This window comes from Odocoileus virginianus, chromosome 23, assembly GCF_023699985.2.
Source record: "Odocoileus virginianus isolate 20LAN1187 ecotype Illinois chromosome 23, Ovbor_1.2, whole genome shotgun sequence".
Lineage (NCBI taxonomy): Eukaryota > Metazoa > Chordata > Mammalia > Artiodactyla > Cervidae > Odocoileus > Odocoileus virginianus.
The window spans coordinates 41,927,685-41,947,261 of NC_069696.1; the positions used below are offsets into that span (position 1 = coordinate 41,927,685).

General features: G+C 45.4%; 1 protein-coding gene across 2 annotated transcripts in view; it reads left to right on the forward strand.

Moving 5' to 3' along the window:
* The window catches only part of LARGE1 (LARGE xylosyl- and glucuronyltransferase 1), a 593,562-nt gene that overhangs the window by 351,900 nt on the left and 222,085 nt on the right, over positions 1 to 19,577 (forward strand). The window lies entirely within an intron of this gene.

Below are 19,577 nucleotides of genomic sequence, written 5' to 3' on the forward strand. Positions count from 1 at the left end.
AGAGTAAACTCCTCACCCACTCCAGCCTCTGCCTGCTTCCTTCTGGGAGCCTCCCACCTTTGGGATAATTGAAAAAAGTCCTCAGCACACCATGGGAGTGAAACTACTCTGACCCTTGCACACTTTTCCTTGTCAGGATCAAAACTTTCCTTATCTGTGTCAATAATGACACTAATAGACTGTTGAAACAGAGTGTGTCTCAGCTTTCTGATCGCTTCTTCATAGAGTGTTTGGACCTGTCGTTTTAGTTCACAAATAAAGGAACAGGAGCTTGGCAGGATGCAAGGTTCCACTTGGAGCTGAGACCAGAGTGCGTGTGCACATTGTCTTCCCTGCGCGTCTCTTTTCAAGGCCCCCATCACATCTACTTGTTTTTGTTTTTTCCTGATTACAATGCACTCTTTAGGGGCATTTTTTCTATAGTGATGTGGCATTTCATTCCTATTTTAGTGCTGACCTCAGGATTCAGTGATGTACTTATTCAACAGGCACTTGTTGCATCCCCGCTGGGGGTCACCGGCTGTAAGGAGTCATCCACTGGGCCCTGGCTGTATGATGAATAAGTTAAGTGGGGAGAACGGGTCACCGCCTCCCGTGGAGGGAGGGACCTCCACCTCCAGCTGGGACCATGTCACTGTAGACCTGATGATCATGTCCGTCTTGCAGGATGAGAGTTGTGGTTGTGTGTGGTGGACACTCACATTCCCCTTGGGGAGGAAAGGCTCATTCCTCCAGCTCCTGGGAGACTGCCTGCAGGTGGGCTCTGCTCTCGGCCGTCTTTGGGGAATGGTCTCAGGTGAAGCGAGTCACCTTGCCCGGGGCCACGCCCACACCATGGACTGAATGATGCATGTGAAATCTTGCAGGATCCACTGGCATCTCCCTGGCAGCCACATTTCTCCCTGTGGCGAGTCCTGCTGGCACGCTGCCCCATTCATAGATGCTGTTCCGAGAATTCTCCCTAAGTTAACCCCCAGCGTGCTCACTCCCATTCCTGCATCTACTTCCCGAGAAACTGAGCTTGCCATATACATTCAGAGCTGCAAGTCTCTCTTGGATGAGTGTAACCCAGCAACATCCCAGGGATGGGTGGTCCCTAAAGGTAACCTGTCACTGGGAAATCACATCTATTCTGTCCCAGCAAGGACCTGCCACCACGCTGGTGGGGTTCCGTCACCCGTCACAACCACAGTAATAATCCTGGTGTTAAGCCCGCCCACCCCCATATCCCCATGGACGGGAAGGCACCCAAGGCTCTTGCTGCTCCCGGAGATGACCCAAGGATGTGGATTTGGAAGACTTAGAGACTCAAGACAGCTCCTGGGGCAGAGCAGAGTATATGGGCCAAGGTCAGGGCCGGGGAAGTTTGACTGCAAGGAGTTCAGTTAATGGGCTGCATTTATTTGCCCATCCTCTTGTTGGTTCATTTCGAGCATTAGTCAGGCCCCCACAGTGCAGAGGAATATATTAGATGCTGTTGTCAGAACAGAGCACCGGCCTTCACGGCGCTCACAAGCAAGGAATACTGTGTCTGTGTTTACCCATCACCAGCAAAGGAGTGTAACAAGCGTCTGAGGTTTTCCCATGCCCACCCTAACTTTTCTGGGAAAATAAGGAAATGGAAAGAAAGTAAGTAAGCTCTTCTCTTTTCCATATGGTGCTCTTTAGTATAGGGTTGTGTGTGTGTTTGTGTGTGTGTGATTATTTTTTCTAAACAGAATGATTAGAAGCCAGGTCATGGAATAGGAGTGAAGTCCCCTAGGACAGACCCATAAATGTGGAACACTCTGACCCAGGAGGGAAGGTTCCCCTCTCATAAAGGTAATCGCACTTGATATCTTTCACTGTAAACCTTTTGAGTGACACTGATGCCATTTGGCCTTGCTGGGATTTCTCTGGCCTGGAACAGCTAGTTTATCTGGGCTGTAGTGACTAGTGTTCAGTCTCATATAGACTTGACTCCTTAAGCATGCTATGAAATCCCCCTTACCTAAACTCATTACGTGGAGAACCTAGTAAAGAGCTTTTTAGTAAGGACTTAGGCCAGCCTCAGTCTCTGCCGTGGTCATCGCCTATGTGGCATTTGTCTGTCTCTGATCAAGTCTGCTCCAGCTGGCATGGGGGCAGAATCAAAGGCATAAGGAAGTGTGATTTTCCCCAGATTTCAGAAATAAAACCTCCATCTGCAGAATACTGGCCCAGCTTGTGAAGTTCCAGGACACCCTCTTTAAAGTAGCTGTGAGCCCTAGGAAGTCTCCGCATGTATTCATCATGATCCGGTAGAATAAGCCAAAACTGGAGCCCCTCTGGAGGCTCTGTGACCACAGGCAGGTTACTTGACTCCTCTGGGCCTCAGTGAGCCAAGAACAATGCCAGCAGGGTCCTTGCAGGAAATGCACAGATAGTTTGCATTATTCTTCCCATGTTCCATTTTCTCTAAGGACTCCTGACAGCAGGTGTGGGGTGACAGCAGATACCATTAATGGGTGTCCGCTCCAACACCTTGCAACTTTGCCCACAAAGCTATGGGGCAGCTGTAAAGTGTACAGTAATGTAAAAAAGCCAAATATGAAGAACTTTGGAAGTATTATTTTTGAAAGGACATTTAAGAACTTCTGTGGTTATAATCACTTGCCTTGAAGGGGTTTTTGGACCCTCTAGGGCCTTTGTGTGGGACCTTCCCGCATCCCTTCCTCCCTGCTTCCCTGCTCCTCCAACCCCACCTCCCTACCTTCCACATCTATTCAGCCACTCATTCATTAATTCATTATCTTTTGAGCCCTTGGACCTGTCCTTTGCCCTGGGGATAAAATAGTAAGTCACACAGACCCAGACCTGCCCCCATGTTGCTAATTCCTATCAGCTGTTTTTTCTGTGTCGGGAGCCAGACTATCCTGTTTCCCCCTCAGAAGTCTTTAAGTGTCTTGCCAGAGATCCTACAGCCTGCACGAGGCAGTGGTGGGGCCTGGATGAAAGCTAGGCCGACCCCAGGCTGACCTCAGAGCCTACTAGATGTTTAACCACTGGATTCTAGATCCAGCTGAACTCACAGTTACACAAAGTGTGGAAAGTACCTTGAAAGGCAGAATTCACGGTGAAGCAGAGTCACATTTGAGGGGAAGCAGCCTTGGCCAAGGGGCTTCCCTGGTGGTTCAAATGGTAAAGAATCTGCCTGCAATGCAGGAGACCCAGGTTCAATCCCTGGGTCAGGAAGGGCCCCTGGAGAAGGGAATGGCAACCCACTCCAGTAACTCTTGCCTGGAGAATTCCATGGACAGAGGAGCCTGGTGGGCTACAGTCCAAAGGGTTGCAAAGAGTCAGACACAACCGAAGCGACTCAGCAGCAGCAGCAGTCTTGGCCAGGGAGGCTTGTGAAGGAAGAAGCGATGGCAACATGAGCTTGATGGCCCCACGTAGCAGGGATGCAGTATCCAGAGGCCAGAGGTCCCGAGAGAGAGCAGTGCAGACACTGAAACACACTGCAGTCTGTTCCTCAGCCAGACCAGGTGGGCCCTGCTTTGGTCATTTGCGCTGATGTCCCCGTGATGGGAATGCTAGTCCCCCAGGTCCCTCCCTGTCTTGCTGCCTGAGCTCCCTTTAAGGTTTTGCTCAAAGTTCAGCTTCTCTCACGATTTCTGCCAACTGGCCCTTTTAATCCTACAACCTGGGGTACCATCCCATTCCTCTCACACTGTTCTTTCCTGTTTTTTACTGCATCCATCATCTTCTAATCTAGTCCATAATTGCTTATTAAGATTGCTCTGCTCCACCTAGGAAGCCGCACAGACCCCCAGATACCAAGGACCTGGCTGGCTTTACCTGATTATTGTGTATCTTTCCAGCTAATACATATGTACCTTGAGGGCAGAGGTCTTTGTCTTCTTCCTGATGCTTTCCCAGCACCTAGAACAATACCTGGAAGATGCTCCTTAAGTAAATGAACGGATGAAACATGTGATTTCAGGTTTGCAGAGTAGGAAATAAGGCAAGAGAACCACGAAAGGTTTTGTCAGTTGCAGCTTTGGGTTTTATCTAAAGGTAACTGAAAACCAGTTGAGAGTTTTAGGTACAGATTTTCAGATTTTCAGATTTGAAAAGGTTCCTTTGGCTGCAGCGTGGGGTTGTTCTATAAGATGAAGCAGGAAACCAGTGCCTTGAAAGAAACTTTTGGCATTAGGCAGGAGGTTGTCTACTGCTGTAGTCCAAGCAAGATATGACAGTGGCCTTATAGCAGGATGTTGCCCTTGGAGGCAGCAAGTGATGTCGAAGAGAGAGAAGAGAGACGAAGGCGAGAGTGGAGTGGATGGCCCCAGGTGTTGGGTGTGTGCAGGTGGAATGAATAGGTCTGGATCTTACAAAAGCCTCTGGGCTGGAGGTATCTTTAGTTGTTTCATTTTTGGAATGAAAATAAAGCTATTTTATTAAAATGTTCCCATTGGACTCTGACAGTTTCCTTTTCCGATTTCCCGGTGTAGAATCCAGGGGTGCTGATGCTGTGACTCCCAGCCCTGAAGGGAGGGTGGCTGGCTGGATCTGCTGTTTAGCCAATGGGAGGTTCATGGGTGATGGCAGGTGGAGGTCAGCACGTCCAAAGGCTGGGTGAAGTGTGATTGGCAGGCTGTGATTAGCAAGGATGGGGAGCAGACTTCTTGGGAGAAAGAGTTATGGAGTACACCCTAATTGTGTCAGGAGACCCTGACAGTGCAGCTCACACCCAGTGAGTGATGTCAGTTCCTGCCTCTAGTTACCACTGTGTCACCAAGCCAGCCACGTCCTGAATGCCCTGTCTGTGTGGGATGGGACAGGACAGCCACGCCCATGCTCCCCAGGGTCCCCCAATGGGGCAAAGGGACCTCTGTCCACTGTGTGAATTTCCTTCGTGCACAGGGATGCAGGCTCTCTGTGAAGTGAGCTAGAGAGACACTATGAGTCTCCTAGGGAAGAGAAGTTTCTAGAGTGCTGTGAGATTTCTTCCAGTTCGTCCTCATTCAGCTCAAGGGTCCACTTCCAGAGTCATTGGACATAGACGTCCGGGGCCTTTCCTAAGGCTGCCTCCCATCCATCCTCTCACCGTCTTTCTAACCTTGGCAGTATTCATGTCTCTGGACCTCTGTTTCTTACTGGCAGAGTGGGGATGATGACGTGGCGAGGGTGATGTGAAAGGAGACGTAAAACGGTCTCAGCACGGTGCCTGATGCAGAGGAGGGACCAGCAGTGTATCGCTGCTGTTTCTAATATGTGAGTCATTTTACTGTCATCACAGTAAGCAGCTGTCTGCCTACCTGAAAGAGTCAAGGTGGGAAAATCTTCATCTTAGAGGAGATGGTGTTAGTCCTCTATGAGTAAGAAAATTTCCCCAGATATCCTCGATCAAGATGAGGATGGAGGGCTGGGTACAATTATGCAGTGGAATATTGCTCAGCCATTAAAAGAAGGAAGTAATGCCATATGCAGCAACATGGATAGATCTAGAGATGGTCATCCTGGGTGAAGTAAGTCAGAGAAGGAGAAAGTAAGTCAGAGAAGGGATGTCAAAAATAAGTTTGACATCCCTTATATGTGAAATCTAAAATGAAATCATACCCTTGAACTTACAAAACAGAAAAACACTTACAGACTTAGACAACAGGCTTCTGGCTGACTGCACATACCGCTATGTTTAAAATGGATAACCAACAAGGATATACTGTAGAGCACATGGAACTCTGCTCAATGTTATGTGGCAGCGTGGATGAGAGGGGAGCTGGGGAAGAATGGATGCATGTATGGATATGGCTGAGTCCCTTTGCTGTTCACCAGAAACTATCACAACATTGTTAATCAGCTATATCCCAATACAAAATAAAACGTTGTTTTTTTTTTTTTTTAAACAAAGTTAAATGATTTAAAAAAAATTTTTTTTAATGAGGATGGGGGCCTGGGAGGAGGGTCATGTAAGAAGAAGGGTCAGGATTTTGTCGTGATGGGAGTCACCAGCTGTGTGTCTCAGTGGGGAGGAGTATGAGGTTCTCGGACCTGAGTGGAGGCCCGGCCCTCCCGTAATTGACACTTCAGTTTTAATAGGAATAATATTTCAGAAGCAAAATACATAACTCACCTAGTCCTTTGCAGGGATCTGTTAAATTATCTCAGTTTTTGATGCAGATTTTTTCACATTTTACAATTTCTGAAACTGAGATGTGACTTAACCAAAGCCCTTTGACTGTTGATCTTTTTCTCCTAGAAAATGTTTTGCTATATCAGTGTCCCCTTAGAATCTAGAAAATATGCCGCTATTATTTTTATCAGTATTGTTTCTCTAGGTTTTCCTTTTATCTTGGAGTGCTGGAGGGAAGATGGAGGGTGGGTAGACTTCTGGGCTAGAGAAGGAAGAACTGAATTGGCAGGCGATTAGAATCAGTGAGAGAGAAGGATCTTAGGGTCTCAGATCTTAGGGTCCCCTTGAGTACCTTTTATTATGTGACCTCAGGGTCCTGAGACCTTGTGCTGTTGCCGTTTTTGGTAAATACCTTGCTTGAGTCTCACAATTAAAATGGTTCCACCTCCTGACAGGCCCACGGGACTTCTTTAAAATTTCAGGGAGAGATAATGATAAGTTTAAAGGTTAAAACTAATAGGGAGTTCCTCTGCCCAAAGGTATTTTCTCGCTATTCAGACATTTGATAAATGTTTACTGAACACCTACTTGATACTGGATGCACACGTTATGCAAAATAAGGCCTGATCCAGTAGAAATTCATGTGACTAATTCATCCTTACTTGAAACATATCAGACACTTCCAGGGAACATTTTAGGGTTACCTGCCATTAGTGTGAATTACTTCGGTTGCTTTTCTAATATTTTTCTGATATCAGCTGCCTTGAGTGAAGGAAATCTTGATCGTGAATGTAGCCCTTGTGGGTGCCTGGATACGTGGGCTGTCCTAGGTCATTCTGGGGGAATTAGGAGATGAGAGGGTGGGGCAGGATCAAATAAAGATACTAAAGACTTAGTGGGGGTGACTGTGAGAGACAGATGCTGACCAAGTAGCAGGAAGAGGCAAGAAGCAAATACTTACTGAATCAGTTTATGAAGGGACTTCCCTGGCGGTCCAGTGGTTAAGACTTCACCTTCCAGTGCAGGGAGTGCTGGTTTGATCCCTAGTCAGAGAGCTAAGATTGCACATGCCTCGTGACCAAATAATCCAAACATAAAACAGAAGCAATACTATCTCAAATTCAATAAAGACTTTAAAAGTGGTCCACATCAAAAAAAAAAAAAAACTTTACAAAATAAATTTATGGAGTCAGAGACAAAGCCCATCTTGAGAATCACGTGCTCAGGAAAGAAGCCTTTCTGTTGTTGTTTGTTCTGTAAGTATCTGGGCCAGAGGGGTCTTCCCTGAGGGTTAGCTCTGTTCCAAGTCTGTATTAGTGAAATACCAAATCGGATTAACAGGCATATGCTAGTCAAGCAGCTAATGGTCATTTGCAACTGTGTTCTCTGAGCAGTAATTCTGAATTGCAGGGTGGAGGCTTTCAGTATCAGAATTAATTACCTGTGATGTCTTTGCAAACTGTGCAACTCCAAGGCCCCTCCCGTCTCCTGCCAGCGGTCTGGACCACATCAGTGCCTTGGCCACCATTGCTTTCACGCAAGATTTCTCCACCTCGGTGCTCTCGACATTCGGGGTTGGGTAATTCGTCATCATGGGGGCTCTCCTGTCGTCCCTAGCCTCTACTCACTAGATGCCAGTTGCACGCCCCTTCCCCAGTTGTGACCAGCAAACGTATCTCCAGGCATCTGCAAGTGTCCCCTGAGAGACAGTCTGTCTCTGTTGGGAACCACTTCCTTAGGGTTCCATTACCGAGTTTAAAAAAAGGTATAGGAAGTCCAGCGCTGGTGGTGCTGCTTTACGGAGTTTATAATGGCCAGTGCCAAAGAAGAAATGAAATCTGAACTTTCTGCCACTTGTTTATTGGTTCATTTCTTGGAGACACCCTCACCACGTGCCCTTTATGAATGACGTTCGGAGTCAACCCTATGCTCAAGCTTCTACTGCGTGCATTTCAGACTTCCTTTCCCCTTTTTTTATGCTCAACACTACCTTCCAAGATGCTTGATGTGTGAATTTTTTCCTCTCCTAGGGCTACAGATAGTTGAATAGCCACTAGTGAATTTCCTCCTTCAGAAGATGAAGTGGTTGTCGCAGGTAGCTAAGTCATGTCTGACTCTTTGTGACCCTATGGACTGCAGCACACTAGGCTTCTCTGTCCTCCACTGCCTCCCAGAGCTTGCTCAAATTCATGTCCATTGAGTCGGTGATGCTATCCAACAATCTTGTCCTCTGCCCCCTTCTCCTTCTGCCTTCAATCCTTCCCAGCATCAGGGTCTTTTCCAATGAGTTGGCTCTTTGCATCAGGTGGCCAAAGTATTGGAGCTTCAGCATCAGTCCTTCCAATGAATGTTCAGGGTTGATTTCCTCTAGGATTGACTGGTTGGATCTCCTTGCTGTCCAAGAGACTCTCGGGAGTCTTCTCCAGCCCCACGGTTCAAAAGCATCAATTCTTTAGTGCTCAGCCTTCTTTATAATGCCTTCATTCCCTTGTACCTGGAAGGAAGCTTGGTACCAAGGGAACGCATGACTGAATTGACCTGACTCAAATGCATTCTTCCATAAATTAGGGTAGAACCCTCTGGGGTTTATGATTTTTCCCTCGGAATCAGAAGACCCAACATGCTGCTCATCTCCATACTTGTGAAGAGAGGAAATCGTGTCATTCTGTGACTACTGCAAGGACACATTTTTTTTTCTCCTAAACACGTACACATAGATTATTAGCAGCGTCTAATATATGACAAGGACGGACATGGCCTGTCAAGGAAGACAAATGGCTGTTCTCTTCTCCATGCGGTGCACTGGGCTTGTGCATCTGGAGAGTGCAGTGGGCAGATTTGTGTGTGCTAATTCCTTATTGAGATGGATGGAGAGGCCATTGGAGGGAACACTGTCAGCCACCATCGGATGGGGTGAAATCACCAGCTTCCCGAGAAGCAGAAGGATATTTTTTTCTTTATCCACCATCTCCATTTGACCAGGAAGCTTAGGTTTCTGTTTTCTGGTTTACCTTTTGCTAGGTCTCAGGACAGAGAAGGTGTGGCAATTTGAGGCTTCTCTTCTTTATGGCTTAGATGTCAAAAGATCATATCCCATGATGGCAAAAATGCTTAAAAGATTAAAAAAGGATTTCCCAAATCTACCCAATAATCCATTTTCTGGAGCAGGGAGGAGAATGATGTGATACTAGAATATTAAAAAAAAAATAAAGAGGCATCCTTTGAAGGATTTTTGGGTGGAAGTGAGAAAGAAGGAAGGGAGGGGAGGGTTGGTTGGCAGAGACGGAACTTGCTTTTTTCTTCTTTAAGTGAACTTTAAAATTTTTGGAACAGTTTATTATTTACAGAAAAATTATGAAGTTAGTACAGAGTCCCCATATACCTTGCACCCAGTGTCCCTTATTATTATTAATATCTTGAATGAGTTTGGTACATTTGGGGGATACCTTGCTTTGATGAGATGCCTGATACAGTCCAGATTCTGCATGCACCTGGATGTTCCATATACATTAGCTCCTTTCATCCTCACAACAGTCCTGACAGATGGCTAGTCCAATCTGTGTCTTACAAGAGGGAGAACTAATGCTTAAAAAAGTTAAACAACACACCCAAATCATCTACCTGGTAAGTGGGAGAGCCACAGTCTCAGCCTTCAGCCTGTCTTTTTCATTTGTGGATTTAGCCCATAGGCTTTTAAGCAGTGCTCCTTGTCATTCTCAAAGTCAGTACTGAGCTGTAAGGATGGGTAAGGTGATACACCAGTCTTCATGAAGGTGAACTCTAGTTGAGAATCCAGAAGGGCAAATAAATACTAAGAAAGGGTTAAAGTGAGAGATTAGGGCATGTACCAAGCACAATGCTGCCATCCTCGGAGGAGAGATTAGCTCTGGGGTCTGGGAAAGTCATCACTCACAACACAAGAAAAATGGGTCTTGTGGGTTGGCTGGAGATCTCCACGTGGGAAAAGTGGGACCAAGGAGAACAAAATGGACCAAACTCATGACGTGAAACAGAATGGCATGTTGCCTGAACTTCAGGGCATTCCTACTGCTGGACCTTTTTTTACAAAGAATTGAGTATGGGCGGGTGGATTGGGAACCTGATGGAAGATTGCCAAGTAGGTGGGAGCTAGATCACGGAAGGTGTGATGTGGCATGCCACACCAGGGAATTTGGGTTTTTCTAGGAGATGGTGAGAATCCATTAACAGTCTCTGAGGTGAAGAGTGACCTGATCAGGCTGGTCAGTCCTCAGGGTAGAAAGGTGACTGGGCTACAGTGGGTGGGATGGGCTGGATGGTGCTAAACCAAAAGCAGAGTCCAGTCAGTTGGCCATGTCAGTCATCCAAGAAACCAATGATCATTGTCTGAGCTAATGTGGAGGTAGGATGAAACAACATAATCATTTAAAGATGAGTGTCCCAGTAAGATGTGGTCCACGAGAGAAAAATTCATCTCTAGTTTCCCAGTTTAGACGATTAGGTGGGAAACACAAGAGAAAGCATATATTTAGGGTAAAAAAGTAAGTTCAGCTCTCTTAGCTCTGTGATTTTGTGCTGCTACTGGTGGTGGTTAATGTTTATATAACAAATATTTCCTCATAATGCACTCCATTTGTGCTCCACTGTGATAGACGTTCTGTCTTAGCTGCTCAGCATCCATGCCCTGCTTCCACCAGCATCAGCAGGATGTCTCTCTTTGTCTTGACTGGTTTTCAGCGTGCATAAGGGTTGGCGATCCTGTCCCTGGTTGCAGGGATAAGGGCATGACCCTGTCCTGCCTAGCAGTGGGACTACAGTCATCTCCCAGACTCTGGTGACTGGTTCACAATGGTGGTATGCCTGAAGCTGAATCCATCGCAACCAATGAGGGTAAGCCAAGAACTTTACTGGAACTTCTGGGAAAGATTTTCTACTACAGTTGCTGTTACTGTGAAAAGATAAGACCAGAACTTTTGTTGGTCATTTTGCCACTGTGTCAGGTGTCCCCAAGACCACCCCTAGATTCAGTGTTCTATTAGGAGGACTCATGGGAGTCAACATGAGTGGAATTCATGGCTGTGGCTTATTACAGCAAAGGACATAAAGCACAATCAGCAAAGGACGAAGGTGCATGGGGTGGAGTCTATGGGAAACAAGGCTGAGGCTTCCAGAATCTTCTCCCAATAGAGTCACATGGGGTACACTTGATTCCTCTGGCCGTGTGTGAAATGCTCTCCACTAGGGAAACTCGTTAGAAACTCAGCACCCAAGACCTTTATTCAGCGCTGGTCATGTAGACATCTTCTCTGGTTGTTGTTTAGTCATTAAGTCTCTCTGACTCTTTTGTAGCCCACGTGGTTCCTCTGTCTGTGGGATTTCTCAGGCTAGAATACTGGAGTGGGTTGCCATTTCCTCCTCCAGGGGATCTTCCTGACCTAGGGATCGAACCCATGTCTCCCACATTGGCAGGCAGATTCTTTACTACCAAGCTACCTGGGAAGCCCCAGGCATCCTCTGGCACATAGCAAAATCCCAGACTCCCAAAAGGAAAGCGGGTATTCATCATAAAGTATAATGTTTGCATAAGCAATTTTAAACACATTGGGCCATTTTTACCAGGGAATAGTATTAATAGGAACCTTCCTGGAACACACGTTCACACATGCCGGCCAAGGGCCAGCTTTGCAAGCAGGTCTTTCTAAGGACGGCAGCCTCAGGCTGGGTGTGTAACCTCTTTCCTACACAGCCACTGGGTCTGAGAGTGAAAGAAAACCTGATATCCTGAGAAGAGAGACAAATTCCATATGACGCTGTGTTGCAGTCTCTAATTCCAGCCAGACCGGGAGCAAAATATCTTTCTTTTTTTAAATTTCTTAAAGTCAGTTTAAATTTCTGTCACTTGCAGCCTTAAGGAGCACACTGGCTCATCGAACCCATTCTAAATACAGTGTTCTTTCTTTATTCCCTTCCCACAAACCCCCATCGCCACTTCCTGTCCCAGACAGACGGGGTCCTCCTCCATGACCATAACAGGTAATAGACATTTGCACATTTCTGATACATGAAGAGATTTTTCTTTAGCATTTTACAGTGCTGTTATGTCTAGATGGAGAAGGTAGATTTTGGAAACTACTGGCCCACAGATATGACCTAAATTGAAAGTTTAACATACCTGAATATCTCCTTGATCTTCCCTTTTGCAAATTGCTCTGCTCTGAGAAATTGTATGCTGCTCGTGGTAAGTGGTACCTGCAGCTTGGGCTGTGTCCTGGGCTTTCTTCCTTGTTTGGTCTAATTAATTGTGTCATCATTCAAGCAGATGAGGTGTGTGTCTTCCTGGGACATCAATTACAAAATAAATCAGTGTTTGTCAAAGTGAAAAGGTGGCATGTTGAAAGATAAATTTTCTTTCCAGTCTTGTACAGAAACAAGGGAATAATAGGGAAGGGAAGGGAAGGGAAGTTGTAGCGTGGCTTTGCTGGCATGCACTCATATAGAAAACAGGATCGGAAGGAATCTTAGAGATTGGGAACTAGTGCGCTGCTTTTTGTTGCAAAGGCGAAGAAGACCCAGAAGGTCTTTCATTTGTGTGATGCAGTTGCGAGAGTACTTAACTTGGATGCGGGTCTGTGTTCTACCATCACTAGCCTTAGGCAAGTCACTCTCCCTTTCTGATCCCAGGGTATCTGTTCAATAAGTATTTGTTGAGTGACTGGTGAAGAGATGAATGAGTCTGTAAAATAGGTTTGACTGGCATCTCAGTGCTCCTTTCAGGTCTGCGAATCTTATACAAATTCACACTGGCAGAAGCAGAGCCAGAACAATATAAAGTGTGAGTACCTTTGATATCTTTCTTGCTCTCATGCTCTGCATTTATCTGTTGACTTGGCCTTCAAGGTCTATCCCAGTCTGACCCTGGTTGATGCTAAAAAATTAGTTCCTATAGTCCCCCCCTTATCGAAAGTGGTTGCCGGAAACTGGATAGGACCAAATGTTATATAGGCTATGTCTTTTCCTACATTACTTTGCCAACAAAGGTCCGTCTAGTCAAGGCTATTGTTTTTCCAGTGGTCATGTATGGATGTGAGAGTTGGACTATAAAGAAAGCTGAGCACCGAAGAATTGATGCTTTTGAACTGAGGTGTAGGAGAAGACTCTTGAGAGTTCCTTGGACTGCAAGGAGATCCAACAAGTCCATCCTAAAAGAAATCAGTCCTGAGTGTTCATTGGAAGGACTGATGATGAAGTTGAAACTCCAATACTTTCGCCACCTGGTGCGAAGAGCTGACTCATTGGTTAAGACCCTGATGCTGGGGAAGATTGAGGAGGATTGGGAAAGTAGGAGAAGGGGACAACAGAGGATGAGATGGTTGGATGGCATCACCGACTCAATGAACATGAGTTTGGGTAAACTCCGGGAGTTGGTGATGGACAGGGAGGCCTGGTGTGCTGCGGTCCATGGGGTCACAGAGAGTCAGACACAACTGAGTGACTGAACTGAACTGAACTGAAACATACCTTGGACTGCAAAGAGATCAAACCAGTCAATCCTGAAGGAAATCAGTCCTGAATATTCATTGGAAGGACTGATGCTGAAGTGGAAACTCTGATACTTCGGCCACCTGATGCAAATAACTGACTCATTGGAAAAGACCCAGATGCTGGGAAAGGTTGAAGGCAGGAGGAGAAGGGCTTGAGATGGTTAGATGGCATCACCTGCTCAATGGATGTGAGTTTGAGCAAGTTCCAGGAGTTGGCTGATGGACAAGGAAGCCTGGTCTGCTGCAGTCCATGGGGTCACAAAGAGTCAAACACAACTGAGTGGCTGAACTGAACTGATATGTACCTACCTATGATAAAGTTTAATTTATAAATTAGACACAGTAAGAGAGTATCCACATTGTCAACATCAGTACTCTTGGCTTTGGTCCATTGTTAAGTAAAACAAGGGTTCCTTGAACATAAGCATCACAATACCTCGACATCCCATCTAATAACCAAGGCAGCTATTAATACTAAGTGTCTCATGGGTGGCCTTGTTTTCAGTCACTAAGTTGCATCTGACTCTGAAGTCCCATGGACTGCAGCATGCCAGACTTCCCTGTCCTTGCGTATCTCCTGGAGTGTATTCAAACTCAGGTCCATTGAGTCGATGATGCCATCCAGCCATCTCATCCTCTTTACTCTCTTCTCCCACCTTCAACCATTCCCAGCATCAGGGTCTTTTCCAATAAGTCTGCTCTTTGCATCAAGTAGCCAAAGTATTGGAACTTCAGTGTCAGTCCTTCCAATGAAAGACATTAGAAATCAAATTCAGGACCGATTTCCTTTAGGATTGATTGCTTTGATCTCCTTGCTGTCCAAGGGACTCTCAAGAGTCTTCTCCAGCACTACAGTTCGAAAGCATCAATTCTTTGGCACTCAGCCTTCTTTATGGTCCAACTCTCACATCCATACGTGACTACTGGAAAAACCATAGCTTTGACTATCTTAGCCTTTGTCAGCAAAGTAATGTCTCTGCTTCTTTAATACACTGTCTAGGTTTGTCAGAGCTTTCCTTCCAAGGAGCAAGCATCTTTTAATTTCATGTCTGCAGTCACCATCCACAGTGATTTTGGAGCCCAAGAAAATAAAATCTACTACTGTTTCCAATTTTTCCCCTTCTATTTGCCATGAAGTGATGGGACCAGATGCCATGATCTCAGTTTTTGTTTTTTTTTTTTCTGAATGTTGAGTTTTAAGGAAGCTTTTTCACTCTCCTCTTTCACCCTTATCAGCAGGCTCTTTTGCTCCTCTTTGCTTTCTGCCATTAGTGTTGTATCATCTGCATATCTGAGGTTGTTGGTATTTCTCCCAGCATCTTGATTCCAGTTTGTGATTCATCCAGCCCAGCATTCTGCATGATGTACTCTGCATATAAGTTAAATAAGCAGGATGACAATATGCAGCCTTGCCTTGAATGAACAAAATTAGCTTTTCAGTTTCTGTGGCTCTTTGGGTTCTACAACATTCTTTTTTTTCCCTTTCTGCTCCTATGAAGTGGCAAATCACAGATACCCTGGAGTCACCCTGGGGGCTTGCACCAGCAAGTTCATATACAGGCAAGAAAACACTACGTAAGGTAGAAAGACCCAGAGTATGGGGGAGTGATGATGTCAGGCCCCAGAGTTCCTGGAGAAGTTAGATCTCCCAAGAGTGAGTGGTGACATGTTGGCTCAGCCTAGTGAGAATCTCAGAACAGAAATCCAGCTTCCAACCCACGCTAGGTTCTAGCCTCTGTCTCTGGAGACAGTCTTGGAAGCCACTACAGTGGGAGGTGGGGTTTTGAAAACTCCTGGAAGCTCTTCATAGCAACACACAGTAGGTGCTCTTCCCCAAATGCTTGTTTCCATTAGGACTTTAGAGATGCACTGATGGCATATGACATCACCTTCCCCACCCCTCCCCCCATATATATGTATATATAGAGAGAGTATATTTATTATGCAATATATATTATATATAGTTTTTGCTTATTTTTTGGTCACACCATATGGCATATGGGATCCTAGTTCCCTGACCAGGGATCGAACCCGTGCCCCTCTGTTGGAAGTTCAGAGTCTTAGCCACTTGACCTCCAGGGAAGTCCATATTATATATATCATACATGTACATATATGTGTGTGTATATATATATATATATTAGTTTCAAGGGAAATATATATTCTTTGTAGAACCATAAGATCAGAATTCCAGACAGGACAGGGTGACTGCAGCATAAAGTATCCCCAGGCATTATGGTAATAGTGAAAGGGCTTCACTTCAGAGGCAGAAACAAGAATATACCGGACCCTTTCAAGAGTAGACTGTTCCGTCACAGGCATCGTTAAGGTTCAGTATGTGGATCCCCTTGATATGTGTGTATCATGAATAAAACAGTGCCTATCCATAACACACAATGAAGAAAATATAATTCCTCCTGTGTTTCTACTACCTAGAGCTAAATATCATTAACATTTTGGGGTAAAATGTTAGTTACTTGTTATTTATATGTTTTTATTATAGTTATGTTGGCTTCCCTGATAGCTCAATTGGTAAAGAATCCTCCTGCAATGCAGGAGACCCCAGTTTGATTCCTAAGTCAGGAAGGTCCACTGGAGAAGGGATAGGCTACCCACTCCAGTATTCTTGGGCTTCGCTTGTGGCTCAGCTGGTAAAGAATCCACCTGCAATGCGGGAGACCTGGGTTCTCTCCCTGGGTTGGTAAGACCCTCTGGAGAAGGGAAAGGCTACCCACTCCAGTGTTCTGTCCTGGGGAATTCCATGGACTGTGTAGTCCATGGGGTTGCAGAGTTGACACAGCTGAGCAATTTGCACTTTCCTAGTTATGTTAGTTATTTTCTTTCAGGCACTTTTCTGTTTTTCTAATGTATGAACTGGGATCATGTTATAGTAATGTTTATATTCTAGTATTTTTTAACTACATATTATAACCATCTCCCCACCTTATGCATCAGGTCATTTGTTATGCTTCCTGGTATTCCATGATTATTATTTATCTGTTCAAGCCTTGGATTATTATTCTGTTTCCAGTTGCTTTGGGTCTTCTAAAAAAGCAAAATGCTAGTCCTCTCTTGAACTTTAGAAGACTATAGCCTGAAGCTGCTCACATACAGATGTCTATAGATGCTCTGAGCTCAACAGTGCAATGTCATGGCTACAGAAAGAGTCACACAGCCCTGCGTCCAAGTGCCAAGTGGCTATGTGATCTTGGGCTGAGCCAGTTAACCTCTCTCTGCTGTATATTCCTGGGAGGAAACTGAGCGCTTTCTCCACCAGTTCACAGAGGCTGGCCAGAGTACTGGACCAGATCATCTACCTCTCCATTCCCTTCACTTCTCCCAAATGCAGTTATTTTTCACACTGGCTGCAGGTTAGAATCATGACTGGGGGTGGGGATGGCACCTTAAGAAGAATGATGCCCAAGTCTTCCCTTCGCCAACCAAGCCAGAATGTCTCGTCTGGACCCTCGACATCCATACTTTCCAGGCTCCTTATCTAAGGCTTAAGTGCAGATGGGTCCATGCTCACTACACAAAGTTACTGACCCAGGATCTGCTGTCGACTGCAACAAAAGAGACTTTGTGTCTTGGCTGTTTTGTCACTGGGGCAGGGTAGCATTTGGGAGAAGTGTTTGGAGACCAGGATTAAAATCCTGGCACTTGTACCTCCCAGGGAAGTATGCCAACCTGTTTACTTTGTGTGGAGAGCTCAAACAGTGATCAAAATCCGATCCGACATCATAAATACCAGAAAAGGTCAGGGTTGGGCTGGTTATGGGATCAGGCGCACACAGCCGCACTGGGGCTGGCCCTGGGTCAGCTCAGACTTTCAGTGGGGGGCAGGGGGACTCAGCCAGACCCAGGCACACAGCACCCCCAGCCAAAGAATGAAGGTTCACTTGGCTCTGTTGCTTTTACTGAAGGAGGAGAAATGCCATTTTCTCAGCAGTGGTTCTTCTTGACTCATTAGTGAAGTTGGCATGTGGTTATTTTGTAACTTCTCTGCAAACATTCATAGAAAGAGAAGGGGAGCAGCAGGCGGGAGGTGTGAGTATTTACTGAGTTCCTATTCTGTGCATGTGTTCCCAGGGGTTGACAGGACATTTCCTTACCCCAGGCCCATGCCCAGTGCCTCTGAGGGTCCCAAGTCAGCCACATGGCCAGCAAGTGGCAGAGATGGGATTTTGTCCCAGGTCAGCAGAACTCTAAAGCCTGCGATTTTTTTTTCCCCCTCAAGGCTACACATCATAATAGTTAGGGGGATTTAATTAGGCCATTTCTAGGTAATCAGATCTTGATTGTGACAATGAGAAGGAAATCCCATTGCAGGCTGTTTAAAAGAAGTTTCCATGTACATTTTTAAAGTACAGTGGAGGTAGTGGAACAAAATGATCAGGTCCTTTCCCCCTTGGGGCTCACATGGGAGCCCCACTGGCTCCTTTAATAAAAGAGCATCCCCGTCCTCAGGGATGGCAACAGAGAGGGTGTGAAACACAGATACCCGTAGACTTGGGGAGCTCGCCTACTTTTTATTAAAAGAGCTGGTGGGGAAGATGCCCAGTAAAATGCATTATTGGCAGAAAAAAACAGAGCTGGTAGAGTCCATTGCCAGGCTTTGCTTTTCCTTTGTAACCAGGGGAAGATATTGGCCCATCAGTACTTTTCATAGCTTATCGACTGTATCCCACAGTAGGAAATACATTTCGCATCACAATCCAAAAAATACATGTGTGTGTGTTATACACGTCTATACATATATGTATATGTGTGTGTCAGTCACTCAGTCGTGTCTGACTCTTTAAGATCCCATGGACTGTGTAGCCCACCAGGCTCCTCTGTCCTGGAATTCTCCAGGCAAGACGACTGGAGTAGGTAGCCATTCCCTTCCCCGGGGGATCTTCCTGACCCAGGGATCAGATTCAGGTCTCCTGCATTAGCAGGCAGATTCTTTACCATCTTGAGCCACCAGGGAAGCCCATATAGTATATACAGGCACATTATGTAGATGTGCAACCTAAATTTTTCTTTCATAAAATAATACTTCACCTTACTGTTTTCAATGAAGTTTATATTTTCTCGTTTATTTGGTGTTTCAATTTTTAAAATGCTTGTTAAATCCACTCAATTATTTTCACAGCCCTGTAGTGTGTGGCAAACTCTAGTTGCAAAATATTGGACCAGAAGGTCTCTTAAGGTGCTTTTTAACTCCATGTTAAGCATTCTGAAGTTCAGCAGAGCTGCCTATAATCATAGAGGAGATCATGAACTCATTTTCTAAAATCCATGGGCTGGAAGGGAACATGGGGATCTCATTGAGTCTCCCTCCTTCTTCCCTGGCAGACCTCCGCTGAGGTCCTTTAAATGAGCTAACGTGTAGGGGTGTCATGCACAGTGGTGGGCAGGTAGTAGAGGCCTCAGTGTATCTCATTTTCCTTTCCTCCCAGGCAGGTGTCATGTTTTATTCATCTCTGTGTTGCTAACAGCTGGTGTAATGCACAGCATTGGGCTCAGTAAATTGATGGGGGGAAATGGAAAAAACAAAATATGTCTCAATTCTTTTCTTTTACTTAGTCTTTGGGGAAAGGTATACAGTCTGCCTTTTATCATGCAGTTCCTTTCTTTTTTAAAACTAGTTTCAATTTAATTCAGGAACAGGTAATGAATGCTCAGCTATGTGCCAGGTAGTGTTGGGCGTGCAAGACACTAAACAATCCATACAGAAAGGGATCCCTGTATAAACAGGAAAAAGGAGAGAAAAGGCAGAAATAACTGCAAAGTTATGAGATTGTTGCTTGTACAGACAAGTTACCAAAGTTCTTTGGGGGCATTGAAGATGGAGAGCCAGTTCTGCTCAGGAGTGGTAGGAAAAAGATACAGAGGAGAATCTCTTGAGCTGGGCCTTGAAGTTTCAGTAGGAGTTTGTGAGTTACCAAGTAAAGGGAACTTTTAGACCAAAGAAA